The following is a 6,697-nucleotide window of genomic DNA, read 5'->3' as shown; positions in this document are numbered from 1 at the left end:
TCAGTATCCCTTTCTACCTACACGCATATCCTACTGAGCAGATTTACCTTCTGCTCTTCATTTCCCTTAAGAAGGGACATCTAGATCCAATCCAGAGCTCAGCTGCCATAGTGGATTGATCTTGAGCGGTTCCTCCAAAGTGTTGATGCGCAAAAATATCATTTAAGTTCTTAGCTCCTATTTGCAGCCCAGCGCTAATTTTGTTTCCCCACTTACGTTTGCAGAGGGGTTAAATCAAAACAGGAGAGCAGTATTCAGCGATTACTCACACTAATCATTCTGATATAATAGGTCAAGATGTCTGACTGGAGACAAGCTAATGGAGAAAAGGATGTCATATGTTTACAAACATTTCCGTTAACATGCTGGAATGGCAAGCTTATTCATCGCAGGCCAGAGCTCCCAGAGGTCAATTGGAGGAGAAAAAGAAAGAGGGGTGATATTAATCATACCGACGCCTGATTGTCTGATACTTTTTGACATATTGTGGAAAAACTAGCTGCAGTGAATTTTGGCAGGGATATCGGGGGGTTTTTTAAAATGAAATAATGTTTTTGTAAGGCATTACCTTTTATCTAGTCATTTATCTTTGGCCCATTAAAAGTTTCACATATTACAATGTCAGATTTAAAATTGTGCTTTTGAAAGAAAACTGCACACCATAGTTCATCTCCCTGCCTCTCTCTCTCCTCTCTCTCTCTGTCTCTCTCCCTTTGACATTTTTAGTGCATGCCTTGGTGATTCAGAATGGTGCAGGGTAAAAATTAGCACTTCAGAGACCACAAGCTGTGAGTCATCTGGCAATGAATGGCTGGCCTGCTGTGATGTCACCGCTGATCTGTTTGGTGCAGAAGGTAAGGGTCATCTAGCTCATGGCCACTGGCGGTGCCAGTGCTCAGAGAGCTAAAGGAACTTGGGATGCAAATCTGTTGGTTAAACCACACAAGTCTCACCTAGGCTCTGTAGACATTCAAGTAGCACTTTCTAGGTGCGAGTCAGTTGACTGGTTTTGAAGCTTCTTAATGTTCCAGACAGGAAAGACTTTGCTGCTGTCAGGATGATGGCACCTTGTTCCTTTCACCCCAAAACTGCTGCTAAAATCAAAACAGGAAAATATCAAGGAGGATAAATTCTTCCCATAGTAGAATAAAAGATAAGTCAAAGAGCAAGATGACTAATTCAGCAGGCCTATATTTAGACAACCCAAGATAGATCCAAAAACTCGTTTGATGAGAACCATCTCTGATGTCTGCCTTTCCTTTCACTGTCATCTGCTGACATTAAGCTCTGAAGCTGCCTCTGATGTCAGTTTTGAATTATTTGTTTCATGATTGCTGAGTGCTGACTCAAAAGTTGCCTGGAGAGGGAAGTTGTGTGTGTGTGTGTTATAGATAAAAAAGGAATCATTCATATCTCTTCCTTGCCAGAGATGCTTTAGTAACAATGGAACTGTTCTAAATATTTTGTGACCTTGCCTGGCACAAGCTTTTCTGCTCCCTTCTTGAATGCTCGTAGTAACTACTTAAACATCCTTTGATTTCCCTCCCACCCACCGCCACCCACCCACCTGTGAAGAATAGTGGTGATCTCTTGCAGCTATAAATGTGAATAGTTGTTGCTAGATTCAGACAATGTCATTATACATATCAGAGGTAGTGATGGACCAATACTTTCAGGTGTGTGTGAGTTGGAATTATGAGTAACATTGGAATATTTCCTCCCTTGAGAGTAAGTCTTGTTGAACTCAGTGGGGCTTACTTTTGAGTAGATGCTTATATCATTTTGCACAGGAAATAAGGGATATACCACTTGTCTTATCTACAAGTTGTGGCTCCAGAATACTATGTATTATTAGTAAAGATGGTTTCCTCAACACTTCATATTTCATGTGAGATAGACTGCAACAAGAACTAAAGATGATTGCTAATGAATGAACTCAAACTACCAACTGGCTTCCATGGAGCTGAAACAGATCTCCTAAATCCCTGCCCCAAGGATAGCCAAGTCTGCAAGTTACCATTAAATGGGGATAATTGTTAAACTGGCTGCAGTCAACAACTTACCTTATTTGCATTTTAGGACTTTAAAAATAAATAGAACTGGTCCAGAGTAAGTTCCCTGAATATTTGAGCCTTAATTTTCTGGTAACCTAGTGCCTATTCAGTTCTTTTTGTGTGTGGATCTGAAAAGTGAAGAAGGATAATGTTAAGCCTCTCATGCTAAGATGCATGTATGAAACACTTCCAGAAAGTCACAAATGTATCTATTTTATTACAAAGGCACACACTTGGCAAGTCAGCATGTGGAGTCTTGCCGAAAATTGCATTGCAATACAATAGCCTTGTGTAATCCTTTGTAAGTGATGCTGGAACTTTATATTCGCTAGCAAACATTGTGAATCCAACAAAGAGAGAGAGCAGAAATATAAACTAATGGGAAATTCCATCTCCATATAAATTAGCAATTACGTAATGCATCATATTAAAAACGGAATAACTCAAAACTGATTGCAAACATAAGAATGTCATGGCATGAAAAGACATACAATTTAAAGAATAAATGAGGTGGGGTAAAACAACAAAACCAAACCTCAATGAAATGTAGAGAGATGGATTTTTCGATCTACTAAAAAAGAAACCTGAATGGATGCTGCGGTTTATTACCAGTGCTTTTTTTCCTGGGGGTACACATACCCCTAAACATTTTGTGAATCTAAGTTTGGCCTCATTGAGGGGCAGTATTTCAATATGAGTAGGAAAATGAGAGCATCCCTAAACATGTTTTTAGAAAAAGAAGAACTGTATATTACCAACAAATTAAGCCTGAAATCTACCTACCCCTAGAAACACCTATTGCTTGATAGAATGAACAGAAGTGACAGGATAGAAAGACCCAGGGAGTCAAAGCATGCAGCAAAATTAACCTAAATCAGACCTTAATTAGTGACAGAACAGCCAGAAATATGGGGAAACGGACAATGACTGCAATTATATCGTGCTTCATAAAGTCAGACAGATTGTTTGGCAAATCCCTTAGTCAAGTCTGATTGTCTTTTTGGTTCTAGTTGTGTGATCAGGACAGAACACTGGAGCACAAATTCAGCAGAATTGGGGGGGGGGGTGCAAAGCAGCAAAGGCAAATTACTAAATGTTGAAATAAGTGAACTAACACACATTGTTGTATACTATACCACTGTGTGTCCCTTGTATACTAGGGCTGTGCATCGGATCAAGCTGAATCCTGGATCCTAAAGCGATTCAGGCCGATTCGGGTCAATCTGGCTGGATCTAATTCAGCTGGATCAGATAGAGGCCACCCCAGTTATCCCCAGGTTGGATTGGGTCAACCCAGAGTGATCAGGAAAGGTCAAGAAGGTTGGTGGCCTGGTGGTCAGGAGCGGAGGAGAAGGAGACACATTGGTATGTGCATCTCCTTTTCTCCCCACTGGCCACATGTTTAATTAGGTTAAACCCCGATTAAACATGCTGGGGATGAGAAGGAGGCGTGTGTCTCCTTTCGCCCCCGCCCTTGACCTTATGTTTAATTAGGGTTTTGATGCAAATAGTAGGAAAAGCTTTTTCTGTTGGAATCATGGCAAAGAGAGAAAGATCTAAGCTTTGCCACTCAACTTTGCCACCTCCCCCTTACCACTTCTGCTGCCCTGGTTGTCTCCAGGTTGTTCTCTGGATCTCCCTTCATCTGCTATTTGCATCTTTTTAAAATGCTATTAAATTGTTCATGTCTTGTATGTCCCTTTCACATTTTAAAATTCATCACTCTTGCAATTTCCTCTTTTCATTAAGCTATTCCCTTGTTTACTAGTTGAATGGTATTGTCAAATTATATCCATGTGATCATTTTCTTTTAAATCCACTTTTTTCTCCTAATTGTTCTTAATTGTGTTGGCTTCAATTCCAATAGCTACTCTGGTTTCAATCTGATTCTGTCATCTCCCCCACCCCCAGGCCCTGAACAGAATGGTACCGTTCCTGTTCCTTTCTTCTTAAAACAAGGCCATGTCACTTTTCTATTTTGTTCAGAAAAGTCATGTGACTCTATCCTTGGGATTTCCTGCATTTAGTGCTGCAAGGCTTCTGAAGCCTGTTCTGAGCAGACTTTATAGAAACAGGCTCATTTTGCAAGTTTCAAGTAGGGCATCTGAATGCCCTGTGGAAGGAAGAAAAGTAGCACAGAGTTGACTGAAAAAAGATTTTCACTTATAGGTTTTGAAGAACACAATAGAAGACAGCAGATACTTGCCACATAGAAGAGGGTAAAAACTTGTTCACTGTTCCCCTAGATCAGGGACTGCAAATCTTGTTGGGCCCTTGAGTTCATGTACACACACACACACAACCACAACAACCAAGCCCATACTGCAACATAGTCTGCTTGCTACAATAGTGTGCTTCTTTTGACCCTAATTTCAGTGGGTAGATGGTGGGGAGGAGAAGATTCTTTGGGTGCCAAGAAAGGCATATGTGGGCACATGTGTTACAACCTCTGAACTAGACCTGATGGGGTTAACTTACAGGATTGTATTACTATTATTTATTAAATTTCTTTACCACCCTTCTTTATCAGCAGAGTTGCTGGGACTTTGGATCCACTCCATGATGTCCTAGCTGGGAGCTTACTGCTGGCTACCAGCAATGGGACAAGGTGATGCATTTATTTTTATTTACTTAATTAATAAAATTTACTCACCACTTGATTGTAATAATAAAAAAGCACATTGAAAGCAGTTTACAAAGAGATGAAACAAGAAAAATCAAGAAAAATTACAGCCATACTGTCAGGGCTGCCTCAGGTCTCAGCTCACAAAAGACCAACGCCAAGCTCTTCTTATATACAAGGATGTTTATTGCAGTTCATTATTGGTTCCACAACCGAGGCGTGCAGCCCCGCGTCTCTTTCTCCTAGACATTAGAAGTCCCCTCTGAATCGGTCCCTCCCCTACACCAGTTTAATAAGCTAACGCTGCTCCACCTCTTTCTCTCTTTCCTTTTCCGCAGGGTCTTTCTGCCCGTCGGGGTTCCCTCCCTCCTGCTTTCTCCTGAAGCGGAGTCTCCAGACTGCTCCTGCCCCCTCCTGTGGGCTTTGGGTCCTGGCCCCTCCTCCTCCGGGCTTCCTGTTCTCCTGCGCGCCTCCTCATTTGAACTTGGCGCGTGCGCCCAACTTCTGACCTTCCTTTTGACAGTTATGCTACTCCCCTCACTGCCTTCCTCCCCTTCCGGGAGAACGGCTTGCTCTGATCCCTCCCCTTTCTCTGTCGCCGGAGCTGCTCCCTCTGACACACTGGAACCTCCCCCTCCCTCGCTGCGCTCAGGTGGGGAGGCTGGCCCTGATTCCCAGCTGCCGCTTTGGGGTCCCCTGCTGGCCCCCCGCTCCTGACACTTTCCCCCTGGGGCTCCCCTTGCCCTTACCACAGGCGCCCCTTTCTGGGAATCCTCTGATTCGCTGGAGAGACTCATGGAGTCCCCTGCGTCATTGCTATCCTCTTCCTCGCTCTCCTGGGATTCCTCTCCATCACTCTCCATTTCCTGCCTTCCCTGTGCCTCTGTCCCTGTACCCCTGACACATACTTTAAAACATGCCAAACATACTTTAAAACACTAAAACAGATCAAAATTACCTTCATAGTCAAATCAGTTTTGAATGATCTACCGTGGGGTTCTGCAGACCTGATTTCATTGAAACGAAAAGCTGGCAAGATGGCAGGCAGGACGTGAGTGGGTGGACTGTGAAATCTACCCCATTCCAGTCCAAAACAAACACAACCTGCCTTGCCTGCATTTTGCCATCTTGCCAGATGTTTCTAAGTGTTTGTTGAACACACACGGCATGAGTCAGCAGGAGCAGGGAGCACAGTGCCATGACAGACAGCAGCTAAATACCAGGGCCAGAGATTTCTGTTCTTCCTCGAGTCATGGTTACCTAAGCAAACTGGGCCCAGGATTCAAGCTTAACTGTTCAAACATGAAATGGGTGGCATAACAATGCAGCCTTTACCCACAGATGACTTAATGCATCCCGAACGAAATGTTTGCTTACTAGAAGCCAACAAAAGCTTGTCATTGTAAGCTGGAGAAGAAAAAGCTCTCTCAAACACACTCCTAGAACGGGTCACAACTGATTTGCTGTTACCTCTGCGCATTTGCATTAGAATTCCCTCCCCCACCCCATTCTCTAAGATTACTTGTGCAATCTTGCTGAATTACCTTGGCATGTGGATGAAATGTTTATAGGCCAGTCCCATGCCCATGTTTACTTGGAAGGATGGATCACTGTCTTAAAGCTATCAATGGCTACTTGCTAAGATGGGTATGTTCTGCCTCCATAATCAGAGGCAATGGTGCTTTTGAATACCAGTTGCTGGAAACTGCAGTTGGGCAGAGTGGTCTTCTGCTCAGGTCCTGCTTGCTTGGCCACTGTGAGAACAGGATGCTGTAATAGATGGACCAATGGCCTGATCCAGCAGGTTCTCCTTACTCCAAAGGACAGAGGCACTGGGTTACCCCGAAGATTGGAGGGCCCATGACTCGTCACGCATGTGTAATGTTGCATACACAACCTGCACATGATGCAGGAGGCCAAGAGCTCTGGAGGAGCTGGCAGCTGGACCTGCATCATGCGTTGTGCACATGACATCTTGTGCGCACAACATGTGCAAGGTCGTCTGAAGATTCAGGGGAGC

The 6,697-nt window shown here is 43.5% G+C and overlaps 1 long non-coding RNA gene across 1 annotated transcript; it reads right to left on the bottom strand.

The window, feature by feature from the left end:
• Positions 1-973: 973 nt before the first annotated feature.
• Positions 974-5,713, bottom strand: LOC309515836. Its single transcript, XR_014212693.1, has 3 exons — positions 5,636-5,713; positions 2,064-2,182; positions 974-1,094 (listed from the first exon to the last, which is right to left on the bottom strand). It is a non-coding gene; the product is annotated as an uncharacterized lncRNA (long non-coding RNA).
• Positions 5,714-6,697: the final 984 nt, after the last annotated feature.

This window comes from Podarcis vaucheri (assembly GCF_965113315.1).
Source record: "Podarcis vaucheri genome assembly, chromosome: 12".
In the NCBI taxonomy this organism is placed as follows: domain Eukaryota; kingdom Metazoa; phylum Chordata; class Lepidosauria; order Squamata; family Lacertidae; genus Podarcis; species Podarcis vaucheri.
This window is presented reverse-complemented; position numbering and strand designations above follow the sequence as displayed.